General features: G+C 38.8%; 1 protein-coding gene and 1 non-coding gene across 4 annotated transcripts in view; one reads left to right on the forward strand and one right to left on the reverse strand.

The window, feature by feature from the left end:
- CRACD (capping protein inhibiting regulator of actin dynamics) overlaps nucleotides 1-14,491 on the forward strand; it is a 268,869-nt gene that overhangs the window by 6,684 nt on the left and 247,694 nt on the right. The window lies entirely within an intron of this gene.
- Nucleotides 12,919-13,056, reverse strand: LOC116585456. The gene has a single exon (XR_004283643.1). It is a non-coding gene; the product is annotated as a small nucleolar RNA SNORA8 (small nucleolar RNA).

Below are 14,491 nucleotides of genomic sequence, written 5' to 3' on the forward strand. Positions count from 1 at the left end.
GCAGCTGCCCAGGCATGTTTGTGATGGGTTAACTGTTTTCTAGAGTTAATGAGGTCAGGGTCACAGGTTCAATTCTTGGGAAGGCCAGTTAGCTTTGCTTTGTTCTCTGATCTCATATTGTACTCTTAACCCAGACTAGCCATCTGGCGGAGGCAGATCATTGATCACAAAGGGACTAGTAAATAAGACAGTGTGAGAGGAGCAGCATGACTCTTTCTAGAACAGTGGATGCTGAGTAATTAGAGAAGCAATCCCCAAAGCATGTGCAAATTGCGTTTCATAGCATTACCTTAATATGTAGAAGATAACATGGTCATCAATTATTTTTCTTTGTCTTTTCTGTTGAAGTCCCATTTTAACTGTTGTTTTTTCCTAGTCAGGATTTTCTAGGCATTTCATTCATTAAGCAGTTGTACACTATCTTGAATGTTCTCAATTGCCCTTTAGGTTTGTAGGTTGGTGACTGTGGTAGCGAGAACAGGGTAGGTATGAAGTAGTACCTACTCTGTTGTTTCCAGATCCAGCTTCACTGAATTCACAGGGAACACTTACAGTTTTTCTGAGTCTCCCATGATGTACGCATCTCTTTTTCCATTCATTGAAATTATTTCCAGTAATGAGAGAAATACCAAAGATCATCTAGATTTGTGCTGTCACATAGGGTCCGTGTGGCTGTTGAATATTTGAAATGTGGCTTGTCCAAATGGGTGTGGTGTAGGTTTCAAATACTTGGTATGGAAAAAGAATGTAAAATACCTTATTAATAATTTCAAAAGAGACTATACATTGAAATAACATTTTAGCTATGTTAGTTTGAATAAAACATTACTAAAATTAATTTTACTGGTTTCTTTTTACTTTTTTAAATGTGCCTACTAGAAAATTTAAAACCGCGCTTGTAGCTCACGTTTGTGATTTGCATTCTACCAGGCAGCACTGTTCTAAACCAGCCCTTCATTTTACAGATGAGAAGGCAAAGGTTCAGGGTTCTGTTGTCTGTAATCTCTTCTTGCTAATAGGTTAGGTGCTCTGGAAGATGGAACTCTTTGAACCATTAGAGGACCATTTAGTGCATGGCAATTATCATTAAGTTGCAAGAGCTGTGCTTGAGTTATTGTATATTAGGTGTTATGCCAATTTGTGTGTGTGTGTGTGTGTGTGTGTGCGAGCATGTGTGCTCATCTGTAGGAAGAAGAGTTTGTTTGTAATGTTGATGTGTGGACTATGTTTTAGCTTCCTATATAGGTCGGAGGTCTTACAGCTTTATTTGCTTCTGAGAAGAACACATTAAGCTATCAGACATTAACAGCTGTAACTTGGATAAATAAGACGGTGCTCATTAAAGAGGTACTTTAATACGTATTTCTTATTACAAAAATGTCAGATAGTTTTGAATGCATCTTGGAGCTCACAAAGCAGCAAGATTTTCAGGCTATATCCCTTTTGGAAGGAAAAGAGCTGAAGTGAAGAGATATTACGTACTTAGCCTATGTTCTGAAGAAAGAGCTATGAGCTGTTATCCTCTTAACGATGAATGCTCCTCATGTGCCAGTTGAGGAAGAACTAGCCAGAGCTGGCTGGGGCAAAGCCATGATCTCCGAATGTGGGTTTTCTGCCAGTTTAGTGAACATTACGGTCTTGAATTGGCAACAATTTAAAGGGAGAAGACCTCAGGACCAGATTTTTTGTCTTTATTATTTCTGGTTGAGATTTTTGCTTTCTCAATAAGCACGCGCAGTTCAAATGAACATCTTAAAGATGTTCACTTTATGCACCTTCAGATCTAGTCTTTCTTTTTGGCCCACACAGTTCTAAGACACTATCAGTTTGTTATCAGTGACCTAATGACAACTAGTTAACAATGACTTTGTCAGGCAGCCTCTGACACTTCAATTAATCTCATCATCCATACTAGCTAGAAATATGCAGGAATTTACCTTTTAAAAAAATTTTTTTTAAAAGATTTTATTTATTTGACAGAGATCACAGGGAGGCAGAGAGGCAAGGAGAGAGAGGGGGAAGCAGGCTCCCTGTTGAGCAGAGAGCCCATGCTGGGCTGGATCCCAGGACCCTGAGATCATGACCTGAGCCCAAGGCAGAGACTTAACCCACTGATCCACCCAGGGTTCCCCTTTTTAAAATTTTTAAAAAAGATTTTATGTATTTATTTGGGAGAGAAACAAATAGGGGGAGAGAGAGAGGGAGAAGCAGGCTCCCTGTGAGCAGAAAGCCTGACATGGTGCTCGATCCCAGGATGCTGGGATCATGACCTGAGCCGAAGGCATGATCCGAAGGCAGCCACTTAGCGGAGTAAGCCACCCAGATGCCCCAGGAATTTGTCTTTCTAAGTAGGGGTGGTGTGAAGATTGAAAAAAGATACATGATTACTTCTAGAAGATTGGCTTATAATAATATTTCCTGATTACCATTTTTTTGTGCTTTTTGTCTGTTGTAAAAACCTGGTTGATCATGGGTATAGAGAAACAAAACAAGATAGCAATCTCTTAAAGGTTACCCTTGAGTTGGCGAAAATAAGTAACAGCGCCTTGTGGTATGAAGCTTAATGAAAAGTATGTTAACTTAAAAATAAAACTGCCAGTTGTTTTATCAGCCGAAGATTTTTATTTTGGAATAGCAGAGAATTGCAATCTGGGACATGGAATCTATGGCAGAACCATAGACGAGACTGGAGAACAAAGGGGAGGACTGCTCTTTGTAGTTATAGAGGCGAGGGCGAGTTGGGAGGGGCTTCTAATTGCCAGAACTGTGAGTGCCTTTCTTTGGCTGGGCTGCTGGGATTATAAAAGTAGTACCACCAGCAAGGTGCCCTTTGCCTTGGGTTTGAAATTGACCAGGAGTGTTGAGTGTGTGAGCTCCCCCTACTGGTCTCAAGACTTCATTTTAAATGGGGTATCCTTTTATTAATTTTCTCAAGTATGGTGACCATCCAGTTCCATCCAGCCTGAGTCATCGGAAACCCACTTTATCTTATGGCAGCAGACATGTATTGTATACACCATGTGCTGGTACCATGGGTAAAGCACAAGAAGAACAAAGGTTGGAGGAATGCAGATTCACTTGAATGCAAAAATACTAATAATCTTGTTTTAGAGTCCAACTTAAGAATGTAGCATTCTTACATTGTTGCAGAACGAATGCATTACAATTTATGTTCTGCATTTCACTAGCTGATTTCATGTGCTGTCATGTTTAATGTCACCTCTCATTTTTAGCAACAGCTAAGTTTGTTTCCTTTGTCATTGGGGCAGCCAGTTGGGATGCTTGGGAGGCTGTTGTTGTATGGGGAATCATATCGAGTACACCTCCCCTTAGTTCCTCCTTTTCCCCCTGATCCAGCTATTTATATCAGGCAGTGTGGAGTTGCTAGCGAATATAAAAATGAAGAACTCACAGTCTAGTGAGGCAGAAACACAAGGCCGACTGTAAAGTGTGCTAGGATAGATCAAAATGCTATGCGAACTCAGAAGAAGAAGTGATTATTCTGGTGAAGAAGGATCAAATAAAGAAAGTTAAGGAGGTCGCTTATGGAGGAAGTGATATTTGAGCTAGGTCTTAAAGGATGGGGAGAATTTTGACAGATGGAGAGGGGGCGTGGAAAGTAAGCTGGAAAGCCATGCATATCGAGGTGGTAAGAACATCTGGTGTGGAAGGCAGTGGCAGAGGCAGAAAAGTGGGCCAGGCAAAATTTGGAGAGCTATGAGAAAGGTAAGGAGTGCTGAGGTTTTTTTTTTTTTTTTTTTTTTTTTTTTTTTTTTTACGGCAGTGGAGAGTAATCCAAAGCAGCGAGTGGCATAATTGCATTGACTTTGGCAGGATGACTGGGATTTAAGAGGCCTGCTTCTAAGGGCAGCTTTCCTTCTAATTAGCCTGGTGACCTTGTACAAGTCACTTCACTCCTCTGGGCCTCAGATAGTCTCATGTATAAAATCAAAGGGTACTGGGCAAGAATTCTCCAGTCAGTCAGTAAACAGATACAGTAGCTACCAAGGGCTTGGTCCGTGCCAAGAGCTGTTGTTGGTGCTGGGATACAAGAGCAGACACACAGGGCCCTTTGCAATGGTGGCGATTTTCTGGTGGGAGAGGCGCAATAAATAGTAAACATGTAAGTATATAATATAATGTCCCAAGTGCTTTAAAGTGAAGCTGAGTGAGTGGAGTGAAACGTGGCGCTGTTCCTGGATGGCGTAGCCCAGAGTACTTTGAAGTTGAAGAGCCCTGGGAATATTTGGAATCTCTCCTGGCTTTCAAATCATAGGTATAATTAAGTGAAAAGCTGCGGGAGTTCAATCTCTTCAGCATTGATTAAAATCAGCTTCCAGATAGATGTTGTTCTTACAGTTTCGATTAGTTCCACCAATATGGTTATTGATGGGCAGGATCTTTTTAGCACTCCCATCTTTTAAATAGCTTGACTAAGTACAGCATAATCTCATTTTAGAAAACAGTTTCTTCGGAGTCTGAAAAAATGCCACTTGTGTTGGTAATTTGGATGCCTCCTCTCTCCCTCCGCTCATTATCCATCTCAAACCTTGCGGCTCATGGAAAGGGAAGATGCTAACATTTAACCAACTAGATTTAAGGAGGCTGCTCAGTATATTGAATAGCTCTTCTGAGTTATTTTAATATAAATTAAAATTAAGTGGGAGCTCTGGGACAGCCCTGTTTTAATTAGAGCTGGAATGCATCTTAGGAGACCATTTCTGCCAGTTATAATCATAACAGTGGCATTATGATTTTTTTTTAAAGAATCATTAGTAAGTTAGGTCCATCTTGACGTCTTCCAAGTTTGATGTGGGGATGATCCTTGTCAAATCAAGCGAAAGGCTGAAGAATGCCAACATTTTTCTTTGGCCCATAACCTTTTTCTTGGAGATGGGAGATAGTTGCGCAGGAATCAGCAGAGGAGTATGCATGAAACTGGCTTGTTCTTTATATGAGATATTAGGTTGGGTAATCTGGACTTACTGTTTATTGAGGACCGTGAAGAGTTTTAAATTGATTTCCCACAAATGAGGTCTGCAGTGTTGGGAAGCCAGGGTGGGAGGCTGTACTTTTAGAGACGGTGTAAGGTGTGACCCCCGGCGTCTGCTGGCCTGGAATGCAGGCTATGTTGCTTTGTGTCTTTGCCCGGTACTTCACAGCCAGTGAACTGGCCCTGCCTGAATTATTTAACTCATCTTATCCTTTAAGATAGTTACAAGCAGTTGTTATAGAACTGAATGATTTAAAACTTGGGGCTTGCACATGTATTTTTGTTCTTTCTTCGTTTTCCCTTTTACTGAAGATAGAAGTACCTTCTGGGTCTTCGGTTCTGCCTGCTGGTTGTTTATCATCCCTGCTCTAGATTACCTCATTCTGCCAGTCCCTGCTGTGATGCGATTTAGCTTTTTATTAAAATGAAATTCTCATTAGAATTCCCTCATGCATCTCTCTTCCTCAGAATGTTTAGCTCTTTGGTATAGAGCTAAGAAGGAAGGAAAACCCTAAGGAAGAGAGGAAAGAAGGAAGGAAGAAGAGAGGAAAGGCAGTTCTGTTGGGACGTAGTGCTAACAGGTCACGTTAGTGTGTGATTATCATATTGGAATTTCCAATATTTTTGTTTTTTTCTCCTCAAATGGTTAAAAACATATTTATTATAGTGAAATATATATAACATAAAATTTACCGTTTTAACCTTTTTAAAAAAAGATTTATTTATTCATTTTAGAGAAAGAGAAATAGTGTGTGCTCTGAGCGCAGGGGGAGGTGCAGAGGGAGAGGGAGAGAAGCAGATGCGCTACTGAGTGCAGATCTGACACCAGGTGACCAGTCTCACAGCCCCAAGATCATGACCGGCCTGAGCTGAAATCAAGAGTCACATGCTTAACTGACTGAGCCATCGAGGTGTCCCTCCATTCTAACCAGTTTAAGTATATAGTTCGTTGGTATTAAGTTCACTTAAAATGTCGTACAGCCATCTCCACTGTTCACTTCCAGAACGTTTTCATTATCCCAAACAGAAACTCTGTGCCTATCAAACAGTGACTCCTCATTCCTACCCTTCCCCCCATCCTGTGGTAACCTGGATTCTACTCATGATTTTGCCTATCGTACATAGGCAAAATGCTTTGGAGCATTTTATTCATGGAGACACAGAGTATTTGTGCCTCCATGAATAAATCTTATTATTCATGGAGGCACAGAGTATTTGTCCTTTTGTGGCTGATTTACTGTACTTGGTGTAATATTTTAAAGTTTCACCCATGTTATAGCATATATCAGACATTTATTCCTTTTTATGGCTGAATAAAATGACATTGTATATATATATAGCACACCTTAAAAAATTCATTCATCTGGGGGCGCCTGGGTGGCTCAGTGGGTTGGGCCGCTGCCTTCGGCTCAGGTCATGATCTCAGGGTCCTGGGATCGAGTCCCGCATCGGGTTCTCTGCTCGGCGGGGAGCCTGCTTCCCTCTCTCTCTCTCTGCCTGCCTCTCTGCCTACTTGTGATCTCTCTCTGTCAAATAAATAAATAAAATCTTTTAAAAAAAATTCATTCATCTGTTGATAGACATTTGGATTATGAATAATACTGCTATGGACATTGCTGTGGCTTTCTATTTTTCTGGACATATACCTAGGAGTACAATTGCTTGAATCCTATGGTTTAACTTTTTGAGGAGGTGCCATACGGTTCTCCATAATGACCATACCATTTTAAAATCCCACCAGCAATGGCACAAGGGTTCTGCTTTCTTACATCCTCACTCGGTATTACTTGTTATAATAGGTAATAAGGGTTTCTCCTGCTGTCCGAAAGTAGAGTGCTTTCATGAAGCCCTCTGTAAGCTGAAATGGCATAAAATGAAGAGGCAGTTACGATTAATTTCCATGAAACATATTTTGAGCATTCTCAGACCTCCAAAATAACCTCTTGGGTTTTACGGATGCCTATAACACCTGTTGTCAGTGAAGCACACAGTAAATCGCGATAAAGCTCCGATGCTCACAGGCACAGTTCAGAGCTCTGGTTGCGTGATGCCAAGATGCTGGGTGTGGTGCCTGGGGAAGGAGCTGGGCAGTGATGCTCGCAGCTTGGGCCCTGCGCTGCCTCTGTCGTGGGTCTCTACAAAACAAACGCTGAGTCCTGCTTTTACTTTTTGTCTTTTTTTGGTAAAATCAAAAATCCTTTTCAGCTTTCTTTCAGTTAGCAAAAACAGGTTCTAGTATGAGTCTTTTGTTAAAGGGAAGTGGCACGTCATAAACTTTTGAAAAGCAGGGGAATAACGATTACATTGAATGTATATATCACCTTTTGTTTCTCCATTCATCTGTCAATCAACGCTTGGGTTGCCTCCATATTTTAGCTATTGTAAATAATGCTGCTGTATACATGGGTGTACAAATAAATAGCTCTTCAAGACCCTGTTTGTAGTTCTTTTGGGTGTAGACCTAGAAGTGGAATTGTTGGGTCATACGGTAATTCCATTCTTAATTTTTCAAGGGGCCACCGTACTGTTTTCTACAGTGGCTATACCATTTTACATTCTACCAACAGTGCATAGGTTTCCAATTTCTGCACATCTTTGCCAACACTTTTCTTTTGGGGATTGGTTTTATTGTTGTTGTTTGCTTGCTTGTTTTTTGATAATAATCATCCTAACAGGTGTGAGGTGATATCTAATTGTGGTTTTGATTTCCTTTTTTCTAATGATTAGTGATGTTGAGCATCTTTTAATGTGCTCATGGGCTATTCCTCTATCTTTTTTGGAGAAATGTCTGAGTCCTTTGTCTGTTTTTTATTTAGGTTGTTTGCTTTTTTGTGGTTGAGTTTTAGAATTTCTCTGTATATTCTAGGTATTGTTCCATTATCCCATATATGCTTTGACAGTATTTTCTTCCATTCTGTGGTTGTTTTTTTATTCTATGAATATTGTCTTTTGATGTATAAAATTTGAGGATTTTTGTGAAATCCAATTTGTCTATTTTCTCTTTTGTTACCTGTGCTTTTGGTGTTGAAATTGTTGCCAAATTCAGTGTTGTGAAGCTTTTGTCCAGTGTTTTCTTTTAAGACTTTTATTGTTTTATGTCTTACATCCTAAAACTTTTGGTCCTTGACCCATTTTGAGTTAATTTTTGTATATGGTGTTAACTAAGGATCCAATTTCTTTCCTTTTTTTTTTTTTTTTTAAGATTTTATTTATTTACTTGACAGAGAGATCACAAGTAGGCAGAGAGGCAGACGGAGAGTGGGGGGATGCAGGCTCCCAGCTGAGCAGAGAGCCTGATGTGGGGCTTGATCCCAGGACCCTGAGATCATGACCTGAACCTAAGGCAGAGGCTTTAACCCACTGAGCCACTCAGGTGCCCCCAGTTTCTTTCTTTTGCATGTGAATATTAAGTTTTCCCAGCACCATTTGTTGAAAAGACTGTTTTTCCCCCATTGAATGGTCTTAGCACCCTTGCCAAAATCATTTGACCATATATGCAGGGTTTATTTCTGGGCTTTCTGTTCTATGTTATTAGTTTCTAGGTCAGTCTTTATGCCAATACTATACTGTTTTGCTTACTGTAGCTCTATAGTAAGTTTAGAAATTAGGAAGTGTGAGTCCTCCAGTTTTGTTCTTCTTTTTCAAGATGGTTTTGATTATTCTGGCCCCCAGAAAATCCATGAGAATTTTAGGATGAGTTTTTAAATTTCTGCCTAAAAACGCCATTGGGATTTTAATGGGGAGTGTACTGAATCTGTAAATTACTTTGGAGAGTATTGATATTTTAATAATATCAAGTCTTCCAACCCATGAATATGTGATGTACTTCCATTTATTTATATCTTATTTAATTTCTTTAAGTAATACTTTGTAGTTTTATTTTTATTTGTTTGTTTATTTTAAGTAATGTCTGTGCTCAGCGTGGGCTCGAACTCATGACTCCGAGATCAAGAGTCACGTGGTCTACTGACTGAGCCAGCCAGGCACCATCTCTGTAGTTTTAATCTTCTGTAGTTTTAATTGTAGAAGTCTTTCATCTCTTTGGTTAAGTTATTTCCTAAATATTCTTTTTTTTTTTAGAGAGAGAGAGAGCATGAGCATGAGCAGGCGTAGGGGCAAGGGGAAAGGGAGAAGTAGACTTCCCATACTCCCCACTGAGCAGGGAACTGATGCGGGGCTCCATCCCAGGACCCTGGGATCATGACCTGAGCGAAAGGCAGATGCTTAACCGACTGAGCCACCCAGTCACCTCCTAAGTATTTTATAATTCTTGATGTGATTGTAAATGGATTTGTTTTTATCATTTCCTTTTTACATGGTTTATTGTTTATGTGTAGAAATACAACTGATTTTTGTGTGTTGACTTTGTATCCTACTACTTTGCTGTATTTGAACACCTTTTCTTGTGTGTGTGCAGGGAGTCTTAGGGGTTTTCAACATACAAGATCCATATATATCATCAGTAAACAGAGATAATTGTACTTCTTCCTTTCCAATTTGGTCATTTTTAATTTTTTTTTCTTGCCTAATTGCTCTGGCTAGAATTCCCAGTACTTTATTGAATAAACGTATGAAAGAAAACATCTTGCCTTGTTCCTGGTTTTAGAGGAAGGGCTTTCAGTCTTTTGCAATTGAGTATGATGTTTGCTGTGAGGTTTTTTTTTTTTTTTAATTTTATTTATTTATTTGACAGAGAAAAATCATAAGTAGGCAGAGAGGCAGGCAGAGAGAGAGAGGAGGAAGCAGGCTCCCAGCTGAGCAGAGAGCCAGATGCGGGGCTCCATCCCAGGACCCTGGGATCATGACCTGAGCCGAAGGCAGCGGCTTAACCCACTGAGACACCAAGGCGCACCCCCCCCTTTTTTTTTTTAAATGAAATAAAAACACCACTTTATTTTTCTGAGTAAAGGCTCATCACTCTAAATTCGGAGTTCTAAAATCAAAACAGGAATTCTTGCCTCCTTTCCCTCACCTTCATGGAGGAAGCCAGCTGAGGAGTTGTCAAGCACTATTAGTGGTCTTTTGTTAAGATTTTTTTTCCTGTATCAATTGAGATAATTATGTGGTATATTCTCTTTATTTTATTGATAGGACATATTACATTGATAATTTTTTGTATGTTGGATCACCCTATCAATTCAGGGATAAATTCTACCTAGTCAGGTGCATAATCCCTTTAATATGCTGGTGAATTCTGTTTGCTAGTATTTTGGTGAAGATTTTTGCGTCAGTGATTCTAAGGGTTAGTCTGTAGTTTTCTTTTAATGTCTTTGTCTGGCTTTGGTATCAGGGTTATGCTGCCTCATAGAATGCGTTATGAAGTGTTTCTTCCTCTTCAGTTGTTTTGAAAAGTTTGAGAAGGATTGGTATTCTTTTTTTTTTAAAGAGTTTATTTATTTATTTGACAGAGACATAGCGAGAGACAGAACACAAGCAGGGGGATTGGGAGAGGGAGAAGCAGGCTTCCTGTGGAGCTGGGAGCCCGATGTTGGGCTCGATCCCAGGACCCTGTGATCATGACCTGAGCCGAAGGCAGATGCTTAACAACTGAGCCACCCAGGCGCCCCAGGATTGGTATTCTTTACCTGTTTGGTAGAATTCACCAGTGAAGCTCTCAGGTCCAGGACTCTTCTTTGTTGGGAGATTTTTGATTACTGATTCTATTTCCTTACTTCTTGTAGGTCTCTTCAGATTTTCTCTTTACTCATGATTTAATCTTGGTAGGTTTTGTGTTTTAAGGAATTTGCCCATTTTATGTAGGTTATTGAATTTTCTGGCATACAGTTCATAGTGCTTGCTTAATCCTTTTCATTTCTGTGGAAGCAGTAGTAATGTCCCCACTTGCATTTCTGATTTTAGTAGTTTTGAGACTTTTCTTTTCTTCTTAGTTTATTTAGCTAAAAGTTTGTCAAACTTTATTCATCTTTTCAAAGAACCAAATTTTGACTTCATTGTTTTTTTGTTTTTTTTTTTTTCAAATTTTCTGTTCTCCATTGCATTTACCTTTGCTCTGAGTTTTAATTTCTACCTTATGGTAGAAATTAATTCTACCTTATGGGTTTAGTTTGTTCTTTTTCTAGTTCCTTAAGCTGTAAAGTTAAATTGTTGATTTGAGCTCTTTCTTGTTTTTTAATGTGAGTGTTTGTAACTGAAGACTTCTCTTAGCACCTTTTGCTATACCCCATAAGTTTTGAGAGATATTTTCATTTATCTTTTAAGTATTTTCTAATTTTTCTTATGATTTCTTTTTTGATCCATCAGTTGTTTAAAAAGTGTAGTGTTTAATTTCCACAAATTTGTGAATTTTCCAGTTTAACTTTTGTTCTTGATTTCTAACTTCATCTCATTGTGGTCAGAGGAGGTACTTTGTATGACATCTTTTTTATTTCCCCCCCTAAAGATTTTATTTATTTATTTATTTGAGAGAGAGAGAGAGAGATTGAGAGAATGAAGTGGCTCCAGAGCAGGGAGCCTGGTGTGGGACTTGATCCCAGAATCATGTCAATCATGATCTGAGCTGAAGGCAGATGCTTAACTGACTGAGCCATCAGGTGCCCTGATATTTGTCTTTTTTAATCTATTGAGACTAAATTTGTCACCCAGCATATGGCGTGTCCTGGAAAATGTCCCATGTGAAGTTTTTGCTTTACGTATTTTGATGGTCTGTCATTAGATATGTGTTTATAATTGTTATATTTTCTTGCTGTATTGAACATTTTATTAATGTTTAATGTCCTCCTTTGTCTCTTGTAATATTTTTAAATTAAAAGTCTGGGGCACCTGGGTGGCTCAGTTGGTTGGTTAAGTGACTGCTTTCTGTTCAGATCAAGATCATGGAGTCCTGGGTCTGCATCGGGCTCCCTGCCCAGTGGGGAGTCTACTCCCTCTGAACCTCCCCCTTCTCATGCTTTCTCTCTCTCTCAAATTAAAAAAGAAAAAAAAAAAAGAATCTTTAAAAAAATTTTTTAAAGTCTCTTTTGTTTAATACTGGTATAGCCACCATTGCTCTCTTTTTGTTACTTTTTGTATGGAATATTTCTTCCATTCTTCACTTTTAACCTTTGCGTCTTTGGAGCTCAAGTGAGTCTTTTGCAGACAGCTTATAGTTGGGTCATGTGTTTTTACCCACTGTGCCAATCTCTGTCTTTTATTAGGGAGTTTAATCCAATTATATTTAAAGTAATTACTGATAAGGAGGGACTTCTATCATTTTGCTATTTGTTTTCTATATGTCCTATAGCTTTTTTGTCCCTCATTTCCTATATTACTGTCTTCTTTTGTGTTTAGTTGATTTTTTTGGTTGTAAAATGTTTAAATTCCTTTCTCATTTCTCTATAGCTACTTTCTTTGTGATTACTATTAGGATTACATTTAATATTCTAAAGTTATAATACACTAACATGATTTTATATCTTAACTTTAATAACATCCCCAAACTTTTTTTTACAGCTCTGTTTCCACCCCTTTTAGTTGTTTTCACAAAATTACATCTTTATACATTGTGTGCCCCAAATCATAAACTAATAATCCTCTCTCTTTTTTTTTAAAGCCAATAAATTTTTATTTATGGAGTTTTTACATGTGATTACTTCCACTGCCAGTCACTGCTCATCACCATAGTTCCTCCAAAGTTAGAATCATAATCTTCAAAACATCCCTTTTAAAAAGAACTTGATCAATCCACAGTTGTCACTGTCACTCCAGAGTTCTTTCAGCTGGGTTTCTTGCATCTCCATTTGAATACGGACATACTTTACAACTCCCCACCTGTAATCTTTGGGATCCAATGTCTTTACTTCAGGGCCCTGTTTAGGGTCTGAGTGTGGATCTGTCTGATTCTCAATTTCAAACACCCTAGAAAAGGAGAAGCATTACTTCCTCTTGAAAATTATCTCAAGCTGAGCAGTATGAAAAACCGTTAAGAATACTGTTTCAATAAAAATACCAGGTTTAACATGCATGAAGCCAAGAAAACCAACGATGCCAGATACTGAGTTTCTATTGCGCTGTCCTTTGAACACCCAGCAGGAATGAGCTGCTATGGGCAGATACCATGCAGTGCGAACTAATAATCCTTTTAAATGCATTAGTCTCCTAAGCTATGTAAAAAACAAGATTGGGAGTCATACCAAAGTTACAGTAATAACAACTCTCACGTTAATATTATATTTATTCTTTAAACGTATTAGTTGCTTAAATCATGTGGAAAACAAAGAACACAGGTACAAATCATTGTTACAATTTATATACTAGCTTTTGTAATTGCCCATATATTAATTTTTATCAAGATCTTTATTTTTCCATACAGCTTTGTGTTATGTGTAATGTCTTTTCATTTCACCTGTAGGATTCCCTTGAGCATTTCTTGCAGACCGTGTCTAGTCACAAACTCACTCAACTTTTTCTTATCTGGAAATGTCTTAATTTCTCCCTCACCTTTGAAGGACACATTTGCCAGATATAGAATTCTTAGTTGACAGTTTTTTTCTTTTAGCGCTTTGAATATATTAGTCCACTGTCTTCTTGCCTCCAAAGTTTCTGTTGAGATATCTGGTTTTCTTATTGAGGTTCCCTTGTATGTGGTGATTCCCTTCTCTTGCTGTTTTATAGATTTTCTCTTTCTCTTTATCTTTTGAAAGTCTCATTATAATGTGTCTTGGTGTGGGTCTCTTTGGGTTCAAAGTACTTGGAATTCATTGAAATTCTTGAGTGTTTATATTCATCTTTTATCGAATTTGGGAAGTTTTAGCCATTATTCAAATATTCTTTCTGTTCATTTCTTTTTCTTTCCCCCTTAAGATTTTATTTATTTATTTGGCAGAGAGAGACACAGAGAGAGAGGGAACACAAGCAGTGAGAGTGGGAGAGGGAGAAGTAGGCTTCCCACTGAGGAGGCAGCCTGATGTGGGGCTTCCTCCCAAGACCCCAGGATCATGACCTGAGCCATAGACAAATGCCCAATGACTGAGTCACCCAGGTGCCCCTTCCTGCTTATTTCTGTTTCCTTCTTCTGGGGCTCACATGATGCATATGTTCTTCTCTTCCGTGGTCACATACACACACATCCCTTAAGCTTTGTTTGCTTTCCTTTCAGCTCTCTTTTTTCCTGTTTCTCAGCAACAATAATTTCTGTTGTCCTATTTTCAAATCCACTGATTCTTTCTTCTGCTTCCTCACAACTGTCTTTGAATACACCTTAGTGACTTTTCAATTCTGTTATTGTACTTTTTAGCTTAGAATTTGTTTTGCTTTTTAGATTTTCTTTCTTTAATATTTCCATTTTCTTTTCTTTTTTTTTTAAAGATTTTATTTTATTTTTTTGACAGACAGAGATCACAAGTAGGTAGAGAGGCAGGCAGAGAGAGAGGGGGAAGCAGGCTCCCTGCTGAGCAGAGAGCCCGATGTGGGGCTCGATCCCAGGATTCTGGGATCATGACCTGAGCAGAAGGCAGAGGCCCATCCCACTAAGCCACCCAGGTGCCCCAATATTTCCATTTT

This window comes from Mustela erminea, chromosome 2 (assembly GCF_009829155.1).
Source record: "Mustela erminea isolate mMusErm1 chromosome 2, mMusErm1.Pri, whole genome shotgun sequence".
In the NCBI taxonomy this organism is placed as follows: domain Eukaryota; kingdom Metazoa; phylum Chordata; class Mammalia; order Carnivora; family Mustelidae; genus Mustela; species Mustela erminea.